Raw genomic sequence first — 14,484 nt, 5'->3', positions numbered from 1 at the left:
GGGTCTCCTGCTTGAGCGGAGGGGTGGTAGTGGTGGTTGGACTAGATGACCTATAAGGTTCCTTCCAACTCTGTTAATCTGTTAAAAGCTGTCTATTAAATCTGTTTTTAAAAAACTTCTTCAGTTCTTAGATGAGAAGTGAAACATCTCCAAGGAAAAACAAAGAAAGTTGAGTTGCCTTTTGAAAAAAACACCTTTGGGACTGTAGGAAGTTATCACTCAGCCCTCTCCCAGAAAAATGAAATATCCTAGGAAATATTGAAAAGGCAGAATATTTCTCTGGATCTGAAAAGAAAGAAACATGCTTTAAAAGACAGAATATCTGCCTGTAGCTTCCTGCCCATCCCCACTTTGTCAATGGGCCATTAAGAAGGCCAAGCTAGTCCCTTTACATAATAAAGACTTCTCCACTTCAGTTCCAGGGGCATGGGATTAAAGCATGATAATATTGGCCCTTTACTCAACTGACCACGTGGTATCTGAGAACTCAACCAAACCTGGATTCAAAACGCAGCCTAGAGAGTTGTCCGTGCATGGCCCCTTGGGAGTCTGACAACAAATCAGAATACAAGCTCAAGATCAAAGGCCAGAGGGGGATAAAACCAGGGACTCAGCATCTCAGTCGCCCCTTCTTTTCTTCTCCACCAACATTGAAACATGTGATCACCTTTTCTGTTCAGGGCTCAAGCCATGTGGTCCTGTCCACCAATAAACCATCTTTCCAAGCAGCCTCTATGTCTCCAGTGTCTTTTTCCCCACTTGGAGCTGAACCCAGAAGGACATTTCTTTCATCAGGACAATGTGGAGAAAGTGAATCTATGGAAGCCGAAGCATAAGAGATTCATACTAGATGAATGCAATACTTGTTCATAATCCAACTAGCTAAGCTATAGCATTCACTGCCTCAAGATATTGAGATACCTATCCTTTGGGGCATTTGAAAAGGGAACCAGGCATAAGATTTGCAGTAGCTAGAATGTCTTTTGCTATCAGTTGCTGAGCAAAAAGGAAGAGGAGGACATCGCCGCTTTGGTGACCCGTTAACATGTATTTGTCCATTGTGTTAGTCATTTGGATGGATGGACCTGATCCTTCAAGGTTTGTCTGAAATCTTTGGCACAGTTTCATAATACATTCCAGAGCTGATTTGGTTTTGAAATACAAGGAGGCTCATTTTTTTCCCAACAAGGCTGGGTTATCAGCTAATTTTTAATAATAGGCAGTCTGTTTGCAAGTATGAGTTCTAACTGAAATACAAATCTGGGTTAAACACAGAACTAGTGAACAATCAATCAGAATAGAGTGGAAATCTTGCTCAAGCAGGAGACCTTATACAATCTGAGACAAATGGCTGTCCAGTCTCTTCTTAAAAAACCCCAGTGATGAAGCACCCACAACCTCTGAAGGCAAAGCTGTTCCACTGGTTAATTGTCCTCACTGCTAGGAAGTTTCTCCTTAATTCCACATTGCTTCTCTCCTTGATTAGTTTCCAAACATTGTTTTTTCTCTTGCCTTCTGGTGCTTTGGAAAACAAACTGACCCCCTCTTCTTTCTGGCAGCCCTTCAAATCCTGGCACACTGTTTTATGTTTCTTGTCCTTTTTTCTCTCTACCCAATTCCTGCAATCGGTCTTTATATATTTTAGTCTTCAGGCCTTTAATCAGGTTAACTCAATCCCTGGGTTAACAGACCCTAGTTAACCCAAGGACTGCCTGTATAAGTGCAAGACTTTAATATACTATATTAATAATCCAGGTCCAGGGGTGGGCTGCCGGGGGTTCGCACGGGTTCAGGCAATCCTCTAGCTAGGATTCTGCACAGTTGGGCAAACCCTGGTTGGCCCCTCCCCCCCAGGAGTCTCCATGCGACCCGTTTTGGATGCGAGGCAAGTGCAGGGCCTGCACAGAGGTTCGGGGATGTGGAAAACGGGCCTACTGGAGGTTCCAGATGTCCGGAAGTCCAGAAACGGGCTTGTTTCTGGCCTCTGGAGGACCTCCGGAGCCCAGGGGAAGCAGTTTTTGCCCTCCCAGAGGCTCGGGGAAAGTTTCCAGGGCCTGAGGAAGGTGACAAATGCCCCCCCACTCCCGCTGTGGTGCAGGAGGCCAAGTAGGCCATGTCTACCATGTCCACGCCCACCCAGCAACAGAGCAGAAAACCCATTGCTGCAATTTTTGAAGCCTACCCCTGCCCAGGTCCAGTCCCTGGTTAACAGACTGTTGTGGCCCAGCAGGAGCCATTGGTGCTGCCACCAGACTCCGACAGCAAGGGGCCCTATGAGTCGGCCCTGGAGGAAGTGGAGGACCCTGGACAGGGTTCCGACTCTGAGCAGGGTGCAGAGAGACTGGTTGGCCACCAGGTGGCACCTGAGCCTTGGACCAGTGGGAAGGAGACAAGGGAGAGTGATCCAGAAACCAGCAGTGAGTTGTTCCTGGATGCACGCCATCGAAGAGCTACCCAGCGTCAAGAACAATTACGCAATTACAGGAGGTAATTGCGCTCAGCTGGTGGTCATGAGGCTCCTCTCCAGACTATAAAAAAGACTGCTTGTGACACGGCCCTTTTTGCAGAAGTCAACGTATAGACTAAAGAGAACGTAACTAACTTGGCAGGCTGGATTGCTGCCAAGGTTTGTCTGAATTGCTGCCAAGGTTTGTCGGACTTGCTGCCAAGATCTGTTTGTTTGCTTGGCTTTCAGCCACCGAGATTCTGGTCTTGCTATTAAAGGACATTCTAATTAAGCTTGCCCTGGCTTTTGTTACTGGACAGAGGAGGGGGTCAGAACACAGACCCTAATTGACCCAGGGACTTTCTGTATAAGTCCAAGTTTTTAATATTAAGCGGAACAGTTGCTAAAAGAAGATAGGCTTCTAATCTGCTTTGAAAGATTTCCCACATTCTCAAGAACGAATTTAGCAATAGCAATAGCAGTTAGACTTATATACCGCTTCATAGGGCTTTCAGCCCTCTCTAAGCGGTTTATAGAGTCAGCATATTGCCCCCACAGTCTGGGTCCTCATTTCACCCACCTCGGAAGGATGGAAGGCTGAGTCAACCTTGAGCCGGTGAGATTTGAACCGCCGAACTGCAGATAGCAGTCAGCTGACGTGGCCTGCAGTACTGCACTCTAAACACTGCGCCACCTCGACTCTTTTATTTATGACATTGCCCTTAGTTTTTCTTCTCCTCATTGCCAACATATGATCTCACCTTTAGAAACAAATTCTATCTGCAAGTTATGGCCACTGAGAATAGTACCACTGGTTTTTAAACCCTTGTGGTAGCTCAGCATTGTGCCATGTCAATAGTAGGAAAATAGTAGGAAAATTCTGCAATACTTATTATTGCTGTAACCATATCCCTTTGAGGGGCTCCATGATGGGGAAAATGAAAGAAAGGGCAGCGTTTGGATCAGGAATGCAAATCCCTCTGAAGTCTGTGGCTCTTTATAAGTATTGACTGCAGCTTCCAACGGCCTCCAAAATTTGTTACCAAACTGTAATTTTCAGTGCAAAACCTTTTCAAGCAAAACGGAAGCCCGAAAAGTATATAGCTAAAAGCCTTTTTTTCAAAAGACTTACCGTAATAGTTCATAGTATTAAGTCTTTTGAAAAATGGCTCACAGGTTTTGTTTTTGTATACTAGTATTTTTCCTTCTTTTTCAAAACAACCAAAGCTGGTCATACAATATATAAACAAAAACCAACAAGCAAAACCATGCACACAACCTCTCATTTCAAATTGGTCTTCCAATTTTTTCCATGAATTTTTTTTAATATAATTTTTTTTATTTTCAGGCAAACACAAATACACAACACATATGACATAAAAGCCTCTTCAATTACACACAGTGTGTCGATTGGTTACAAAGTCTTTCTGTGTCCTTTCCGTAGTCCTCACTTGGATTTTATCAAAATTCACATAATAACAATCAAGATATCTTTGTATACATTGTTATTATGCTTCCTCCTATTCTAAGCCATTCAATCATTTTAGCATTGATAACATTCTCTAATAGTTTCAATTCCATGTTTTTTCCCATTATTAGTATCATCAATCTAATATACATGTATACAAATTGTTATAATTATTAAACATCCATTAAGCCCAGCTATTATTACATCCTTTCAACATAAGGCATATTAAATTTGAAGTAAATTTATATTATAACATTTTATTACATTATCCTGAAATCATCCAATGATATTACATCTTTATAATCTATTCTATATAGAATTGTTTATCTTTTATAAAAAGGCTTTTCAACATCATCTCCATGATCCTCACTTACAGTTTGTATAAGATTTCATATTATCAATCTAGTATACATAAATGCTTTGTTATCATTATTAATCATTTATTTGACTACAGTTGTTATTACGTTGTACATTGCACTCAGAATTTAACTATATTTAACTAAATTTATTGTGACATCATTCAATTATTTTAGCATTGATAACATTCTATAATAATTTTCAATTCCATGTTTTTCCCCATTATTAGTATCATCAATCTAATATACTTGTATACAAATTGATATAATTATTAAACATCCATTAAGCCAATGTTTCTCAACTTGGCGACTTTAAGTCTTGTGGACTTCAACTCCCAGAATTCCCCAGCCAGCTGTGCTGGTTGGGGGATTCTGGGAAATGAAGTCCACAGGACTTAAAGTCGCCAAGGTTGAGAAACACTGCTGATTAAGCCTATCGATTATTGCATCCTTTCAACATAAAGCATATTAAATTTTAAGTAAATTTATATTATGATATTTTATTACATCATCCTGAAATCATCCAATGATATTACATCTTTATATTCTATTCTATATAAAATTGTTTAACTTTTATAAAAAGCCTTTTCAATATCATCTCCAAATCCTCACAGTATTGTATAAAATTTCATATTATCAATCTAGTATATATAAAGGCTTCGTTATCATTATTAATCATTTATTTGACTATAGCTATTATTACATTGTACATAGCACTCAAAATGTAACTACATTTAACTAAAATTTATTGTGAAATTGCATTTCATCATCCTGTATCCTTCCGGAGATAGTGTAGTCCAATATCTCTTGCCATTTGTAAAGTCTGTATTCTAAATGTTTTCTTGATAAGTCTTATGTAGACTTCTCTTAAGAACTTGTTGTTCATTATAAGAATTCGAAACCCTTTATCTGCTCTTTTTATCAGCTCCACTTTTGTTATCATTAGTACTTTTGCCAAGATTACTCTCATTATTTCTGCCAAATTTTCTCTCCCTTTTTCATCTATTTTCTAACATCCAAAATGAAGATCCGGTTCATCAATTTCTCCTTTCTGTATTTCACACTTGTCATTTCCCTCCACTATCTGTTTGCTGTCAGTGCCAACAATTTTCTTATTACTTTCATATGTCTCTGTTATTTTTTCAGCTCTGTCCTCAAACTTCATCGCTGTCCCCGTACTTTTTGTATTTTGATCTATAATTTCAAGTCTCTTTTCAATTATCTCTGTAATTATTAAAACTTTTTGAATTTCTAAGATAATTCTTTTCAAAGTTGGTGCCTTTTCTTCTTCATGTTGTGCCATTTTCCAGGTTATAAACACTGCCAAAACATCCAAAACTTTTTAGGTCAAACAAATTCAGTGGAGTTTTTCAAATCAAAGCTTTCTCTTTCTTTCAAAGGAACACCTGTATCAACAAAACGTTTTCACTGAGCCTTTCAGTAAACAAAGCTTATAGCTTTATATTTCAAAGCCACTAGCCACTAGATGGCAATGTTACCTCTTTTCCATCTGTTTCTGCCTCTCTGTCCGAGAGAGGAAAAGAAAAAAAAGTTTAAAAATTACGCTCCGTCTCAGCCTTACGAGAGAAGAAGCTTTTAATTCATGAATACAAAAAATGGAGAAAGTATAGAGGAAGAAGGAAAAAAAGAGACCAGTCCAGTTTAAAAGTAAGAGGTATTTGTAAAGAATCCATCCATAGAAAACAAACAAAGTTAAGGTAGAAAAGATAACACAATAGTCTTACACCAAAGTTAATTCGCCACTTGTTTTCTTCTGTCTTCAATTTTATTTTAAATTCCAATTACTTTGGGTTTTCCCTTCTCTAATAATAATTATTTTTCTCACCAATTTGACACACTCCTGTACTGCTTCTCTTTCAGAGGCTTGTCCCAACCTTTGGCAACCATTTTGGTTGCTTCTCTTGTAGCTGGCGAAAAGAGCTTCCTCCTGGATCAGTCAGGGGCTTTGCGATGCCCCTGAGATCAGCAGGACATTCTCTTCTCTATCACTGTTCCTTCAGAACAGTTTAGGTCCAAAAGGACCGTCCAGAAACAGAGATATCGACAGCAATCCTGGAGGCCCAAGATTGCATGTCGTATCATTGCGATGTCAAGCACCACCCTCATTTCCATGAATCTTTAATGCATTCTAGTTGTTAACATGTACAATCAAATGATGGTATCTTGAATTTTGGAACAGGATTCAGCTGTGCAATATTTCTGGATCTGAAGCTGGATTCAAATGTTCAGAGGGAAGGCACAAAGTTAAAATCACCTTGTCTCTCCTACACAGTACATTCAAATAGGATGTTCTTTGCCTAATTATAATAATTATCAGTATTGCCCAGCGCATCATGCTAGTGAGTTTCATTGCTGTGATGTTTGGCAACAAGGGAACCAATAAATAAATGGTCAGGTTCAGGTTCTCTAACAGGGCTGAAAACAGGAGTTGAAGTCCATTTTATCTGGAGGGGACTAACTTAGGGAACACCACTGATGTTCATACTGCTAGCCAAGCACAAGCATAAGAAGATAACTTTTCTCTGCAAAGGACTGTATTATTCAATGACAACATGTTGGGGTAGGCCAGGTTAGGTGGGACTGAATCCAGGAATGGATTGGGTCATAACAGTAGAAGTAACTCTTCTTTGTCTCTGTACTTTCTCTCTCTAGACAAGCTGTCCCAAAGGTGTTTTTTTCAAGAGGCAACTGGACTTTCTGGTTTTTCTTTGAAGAACTAAAGAAGCTTCTTGGATGAGAAGCGAAACATCTTCAAAGAAAAACCAGAAAGTCCAGTTGCCTCTTGAAAAAAGCACCTTTGGGACAACCATGACTTGGATGACTGAGAATCTCTATAGACTCTAGACCAGGGGTCGGCAAACTTAAACACTCAAAGAGCCACAAACGTCCTAACCGGAAACGCCCCGTTCAATCTGGAGCCAACCGGAAGTCTGGTTTCCCCACCATAGAGTCTTCTCCTAGTGTGGCATCCTTTTTCCTCTACTTGTCCTAACTGAAAGCCCTATCAATTATGGAGCTGACACGAAAACCTCCCCTTTACACAGTATGTAAAGAAGAAGGATTCTTTGTGTTGTGTTTGTTTTGAAAATTTAAAATAAAAAAACTTTTAATTAAAAAAAAAAGGAAAACCTGTTCCTTGCCATAGAATCTCCTCCTGGTGCGCCCTGCTTCCCCCCCCGCCCCGCCCAACCGGAAGCTCGTCTCAAAATTGTGGTGTCGACTGACGACAGGGAGCCGCAGCAGATGGATGAAAGAGCCACATGTGTCTCCAGAGCCACAGGTTGCTGACCTGTGCTCTAGACAAGCTGTTTCTAAAACTGCTTATCAATTGCCTCAGAGCTACCCCTAGATGGCAGCAAAGAGTTATCACGTTCCTGCCATCTAGTGGTCCTTTTGAGTCTTACAGCCCAGATCAATCTTACTTGATGCCACTATGATTTTTTCAGTTTTTGTTTGGGAGAAGAAAACTGCAAAAGATTGAAAAAGACAGCATGGTTACAAATAGGAAAAAAATATTATTCTGTACAGTTTGAGGCAGAGCAATTACCACACAAATACCTCATTTGAAAGCACATTCATCTCTCTTCTATATTTTCCAACACACTTACACTCACCTTTTCCCAATTTGGTTCCCCTCTTTCTTCCCACCCAGAAAAGGAGGGAGAGATTGTTTTAGTTAGATGCCTGACTTTACCATTTATAAAATGGTACTGTTTCTATTTAAGCCAAGGCCGCATGCAATTTTGGGGGTGCCGGTTGCTAATCAACCAGGTTTAAGGTTTTTTCACATCCAGCACTGAAACAGCTATTTCAGTGACAGAGAAAATCATACAGGATTGTTGTTGTTTTGGAAATAGATGTTGGAAGAAATGTCCTTCTGGGTTCAGCTCCAAGTGGGGGAAAAGACACTGGAAACATGGAGGCTGCTTGCAAAGATGGTTTAATGGTGGACAGGACCACATGGCTTGAGTTCCTGAACAGAAAAGGGGTTCACATGTTTCCAGATGTTGGGTGAAGAAGAAAAAAGAGAAAGAAGGGCTGAAAGTTCCTGGCTTTATACTCTCTGTTCGGCCCCACCTCTCTGTTTCCTGTTCCTGTGTAAGAAATGTATTCTGATTGGTTGTCAGACTCCCATGGGGCCATGCAGGGCAACTCTGTAGGCTGTGCTTTGAGTCCACGTTTGGTTGAGCATTGCTTTTTCCCAGGTGTCCTGTGGTGAGATGGGTAAAGGGCTAATACTGTCATGCCTTAATCCCATCACCCTGGAGCTGAAGGAGGGAACTCTTTGTTATGTAGAATAGACTGACTTTTTCATTTTAGTGCCTCATTGAGAAAACTGAGGGCTAGTAAGAGTGAGTCTGTTTCCTGCCTAAAACATGTTTTTCCATTTCTGATCCAGGGGAATGTAATATTCTGCCCTTTCAATATTTCCTAGGATATTTCATTTTTCTAGGAGGGTGGTGGTGCTACCTTCCTACATAGAAGAAATCAGTCCAACCCAAGCAAACTTTTATTTTTCTGAACTAGACCAGTTGTCCCTTCTTGCTAAATCTACATAGCTTCCCTACTTTCTACATGGAATTTAGACTGGAACGTACCAGTCTCCGTGTTCTTTGCTATTGATTAATGTAAGCTGTAGAGGGTTAGCACAAGCTATCAATCCACAACAGCTGGCTAGGCTGGCACTCGCAAGCCACAGACACAGCAGTCATTGCTCTGTGCTTGGAAAAAAAAAACACAATCAGTACATTCAGTACAACAGTAACTATTTTGTGTGCTGATTGCATTCTGAGGACAGAAACTGAAATGGCAGATGAATCATTGTTTAAAAATATGAGACACTCTGATGCAAATAAAACAGCCTCCCTTGACACTTGTGTGCAATAACTCCATTTTCATTAAATGTTCCAAGCTCTAACTGCAATTTAAATTTTTTTTTAAAAAAAAAGCTTGTGCATATTTACTAGGAAAAAATTTCCTTATTTATTTGCAAAAAGGTTTTAGGTATCTGTTTTTATTACTATTTAAAGAGCTTCTCTACCTCCTCCTTCATAATAGCTAATTTATATATATTTTTCCTAGTGCTGTTTGGACAAATAGTTCAGTTTAAGAGTCTGTTCAGACTCATCTCTTCTTCCATTAAAATCCTTCATATTTTGTTCATTTTCCTTTCTTTGTTTTCTTTTTTTAAAAAAATATCCCCTCCCTTTGCACACTTCAGTGGCCACAAGAGCTATAGGTACAGATACAGATAAGATATAGATTAACAGAGTTGGAAGAAATCTTGTAGGTCATCAACTCCCCTGCCCAAGCAGACCCTACACCATTTCTGACAGATGGCAGTCCAGTCTCTTCTTGAAAGCTTCCAGTGATGAAGCTCCCACAACTTCTGAAGGCAACGTCTGTTCCATTGGTTGATTGTTCTCACAGGTATCAGATTAGCATTTCCAGCAAATTCATACGAATCACCCTTGTTCTGCAAACTGATGCCATTGAAATCTGTTGGATTAGCATATCTGGAGAGCATTAGATTGGAGATGGCTCCGTCTGAGGTACAGGCTTTTTTGTCTCTAATTCAGCTGAGTGAAAGAGAGAAGCATACGGCTATGTCAGGCGCAATTAATCAGGATCATTCGTAAAGTTGCAGCATAGAAAATTTATTCAGTCTCTATAGACAAGAAACTAGTCAACAAATGGTCAGTACTAAATTGGTGCTGGATAAGAGTCAATGGAACTCATGACAGGGGGCGAACTTGGATCTCTTTTGGTAACAACACAAGGACTCTAAACTGATAATAGATTTAACTCATCCCCCACTCCCCCCGAGCTCTGCCTGCTCTTCTATGAACATTTTAAATTGATAATAGAACAGATCTTACACTTGCTGGAAAATGCTAACTAGAAAAAGGAAGCACAGAGCAGGGATTGGGTTTTTTTCCGGTTATAAATTTGCAAAGAGTTATCTCTTCTTTGAAGAACAGAAGAAGTTCCAGATGTTCTTGTGTTTAACTTGTAGACAAGCACTTTTTTACCTTTTTCCAGCCAAAAAAAATAACCTATTAAGGAGAGGAAAACCAATAACTGGTAGCTGCTTTTAATTGATAGTGATGGATGTGTTGGTCTAGACCAGTGTTTCTCAACCTTGGGGACTTTAAGTCCTGTGGACTTCAACTCCCAGAATTCCCCAGCCAGCTGCTGGCTGGGGGATTCTGGGAGTTGAAGTCCACAGGACTTAAAGTCCCCAAGGTTGAGAAACACTGGTCTAGAAGCACCAAGCTAAGGGGTCAGGGCCTACATTTTCAAAAACTCTTTTTCTAAATATAAATTTGCTTGAAAATACAAGTAAGAAAATCCAGAGTGGTATAGTTCACAAACTGCACCAGTCATAAGATGATTTGTTTGGTTTTGGCTTATTGTATTCTACAAATAAGCCATTGTGATTCGTTTAACAAATCATAGTTAACCTAATCATGATGTAATGTGCTGTATAAACCCAACAGTTGAAGTTCACTCAACAAACCATGATTTCTCACAATTTGTAATCCAAATCAGTCACAAATTCTAATCTAGTTCATAAAACATTATGAAGATGTTGTCATGCTACATGCTAAAGAATTATTTAATCACTGTGTATTGAAAAGGCACAATTTACTATGTTCACATCCCATACCTTATACTTTACAAATCTCAGCGGTTGGTTTCATGCAATACTATACCACATAGGTATCTGTAGAATTATGAGTCTGCCAGTTGTTATGGATTGGGTAGTATATAAATTTAATAAATTATTAGCAGTATTATTACTGTCATTTGATAATAATAGGCAGAACCCCATGAAAAATGCCACAAAGAAACAGATTTTGGCTTAGTATTTTATATGAATGGTATTTTCATTCACTTAGGAATTTCCATTTCAAAGCTGGAACGAGGGGAACAAGGTATTAAGAGAGAGATTCCCTGATGCAGCTCCACATAAATTATTGTCCAAAGAGAGTTTCAAGTTACTTCTTGCTCTGATTCTCTAACCCAAGCCTAACCCGCACTGCAACTGCAGGGATTACCCATGTTTCTGTCCAGGAAATTTCCAAGGCAAAAGCTAAATATACAATACTGGCAAACCAGGCAAATGCATGGCTTTGAGTTATCGTGGAAGGAGAGAGTTATGAGATTAATAAAATGCCTGAATGCATAAGTCAGAAAATCACATGGCGCCATGGGGCAGGTCATCTTGATTAGGAAGGAATGTGGCTTCCATTTAGGTGTCTGGTATTTAGCAATCACCTCCACTCCCCATAAACAACAGTTGGCTGGCCCAATGCATTACAGCTGTATGGTACTGCAACTACTGTACTTTGATTTTTGCTTAACATATTGTTTGAAATTGATCCTTGTGGTATGTAAACCACGGTTTATAGTTCATTGCATTATGTGAATACAGCCAATTGTGGTTCATTCAAGAAACTATCGTTGAATCACTCATGAATTCACACATGGGAGCTATGAATGTAATAGATATGGATGTAGTATTTGCTTTGCTGACTTCAGGCATGTGGAGATTGCATTTTGCTATTTTCAGTAGCCTAAACTGGCAGCTCTACATTCTAGAATTCCCGAGAAATCTCAGAGTTGCATTCTCAGCACATCTGGAGAGTGCCATCTTTAGGAAGGAAGTTTTCTAATCTTGTTGAGCATCACTTTTGGTGCTTCTGGGAGGAAGCAACCTAGTGCCTTTTAACAGAGGGGAAATACATAATACATATCAAAAGTTCAGGATGCTCTCTTATGGTACCAAAGTCAGAGATTTCGGTCAACTTGATGTAGACATGAACATTTGCTTGAAGTGGAGAACCACTTCGGATTTTGTTCTCCAAAATGTTTTAGTGCAGACGAATGGCCTTCTCTGGACAATCACTTATTGTAGAACAAATATGACATTGGTGCAGTTTCTTCCAGATAGTTTTTTCCTCAAAGAAATGTTTCCTTTTCATGAACACTCAAGACAAATACCTTTATGATGGCATAAAGCTCTTAGTACAAATTTGTCAATGGCTCCATAAGAAGCTTTAGGTAGTGTGGATGCAAAGATATCTGTTGTTTGGAGGATAAATATAGTCTTTTCAAGGCCTCCGATTAACCACCCAAATCACAGCTGGTAGGTGGGGTTGGAGCAATGCATATGTGAAAGTCACATTATATATATTGAAAAGAAATGGTCACACTGAAACAATTTATTTCCAGCAAAAAAAAAAAGGCACATGAGCTACTTGTTGACCCATCAAATATATTTTTTGCCTCTGCTTTGCATAAAACTTGGGCTTTGCATAAAAATTTGTGAAAGTGATGAACAAAGAAGGTAAAAGTTTTCATGTTTTGAGACAGATGTTTCCAAAAAATCTTGATGCCAAGATTAAGGAAGGCATTTTTGTTGGTCTACAGATCAGGTATGTCATCATTGACAAGCGGTTCAAAGGACTGTTAATTGGACCAGAGAAAATCACCTGGAAAACATTCAAAGATGTCACTGAGAATTTTCTCAACCACAGAGCATCAAAATATATTCAGTTGGTTGACAAACTTCTTACAGCATACAAGACCTTGGAAGTGCAACATGTCACTGAAGATTCATTTTCTATATTCACACTTGGACTTCTTTTCTAAAAATCTAGGAGCAGTGAGGATGAATATGGTGAAAGTTTCACCAGGACTTTGCCACAATTGAAAAATGGTATCACGGCAAATGGAATCAGTGCTGGACATTACTGTGAGATGCATCAGACACAAAACACAAAGAAAAATCAGCAGCAAAACATGTTTAGTCCTGCTGAATTCATGCAGCATGTCAGAAACATTATGCAATCAAATACATTATAGTCATTAAAAGTTAATTTCATATTTTTCAAGATTCCTATATAATGCAGTCATTCTGAAATTATATTTGTGTTCAGTTTGAAGGGGTCTATAATAATCACCAAACTTTTTCAGGAGGCAAAACTTTTTTGGGGGGGAAAGTTGACCTCTGTAATTAACATGTATTTAAGTGGGTTGCAGGATAACCTTGGTTAAGGTTTAGTCAGTGGCTTCTTTGACAAATTGTTTTGGGAAGGTATACAGAATCAGTGTGGAACAAACATACCGTTGGTCTGAACTTGTCTTCCCTTGTGTTATGATATCTGTTTATCTAAGTAGCATAGTGTGGATAACAATTGATTTGAGTGACTTTGTTAGTAAAAACACCCTGGGAGGTGATCCCGGGGCCAATTTGTATATTGTGAAAAACTCAGCACTATACCCAAGAGTTATCTACAGAGTGAATTTCCATTTAAAGAAAGGGTTTTGCCAGCAGACACGGGGAAATGTCCGGAAGACAACTTAGAAGGAGCAAGTTGGAGGTGCCAAGGCAGAAACTGAGAAAAGAGATGGACCACTTAAAATAAATACAGGTGGGGGCCACTTGCCCATCACACTCAATGTATCAACACTGTTTTGATGTGGCATTTTCTAGGCGAAACAAAATATTTTGAAAGCAACATTGCTTATCTAAACAATGCACCCCATTAAATATCCACTATGCTTATAGCAAATGATATGAGGGGAAGAAATTTAAAAATAAAATGGCAACGTCTTAGAACTTTTGCCAGCCAAAGAAGATTGCAAAATGCAAATTGAAATAGAGTATTTGTTTTGAAAGGGACTTTATTTTATTGCAAAATGCATATTGCATTGCAAGATACATCTTGCACTATTGGGATGTGCGACCTTTTGAAAGTCAAAGACATTTAGCTTTTTTGTTGCATGCTCCAACAATTGGGAAGGCTGATGGACAAAATCTGAATTTTGATAACTTAGAATGAATATGATAATTCCCCGCATCAATTTATTTTTCTGCTCCACATAAGCCAACCAAACTGGTGTGCGCTCTTGTTGAAATGAAGGTCTTCATTGCCCAAAATAGAAATTTAAAAAAGTAAAATGCGAAATGAGAATTTCTACGCACATTAGAAAAACAGCACTATATTGTTCCTTAAAATAATAAATAATAATTTCGGTTGACTGAGTTTCATGTTTAATGAATAAAGTATATAATAATACTAATAATACTAATAATATTACTACTACTACTACTACTACTACTACTACTACTACTTCTATTAATATCATATATTTTAAAGAGGTACTTGGTTGTATCTAGGACC

The sequence above is a fragment of the Thamnophis elegans genome, chromosome 7 (genome assembly GCF_009769535.1).
Source record: "Thamnophis elegans isolate rThaEle1 chromosome 7, rThaEle1.pri, whole genome shotgun sequence".
NCBI lineage: Eukaryota > Metazoa > Chordata > Lepidosauria > Squamata > Colubridae > Thamnophis > Thamnophis elegans.
The sequence above is the reverse complement of the archived record's forward strand: the minus strand, read 5'-3'. Positions refer to the sequence as shown.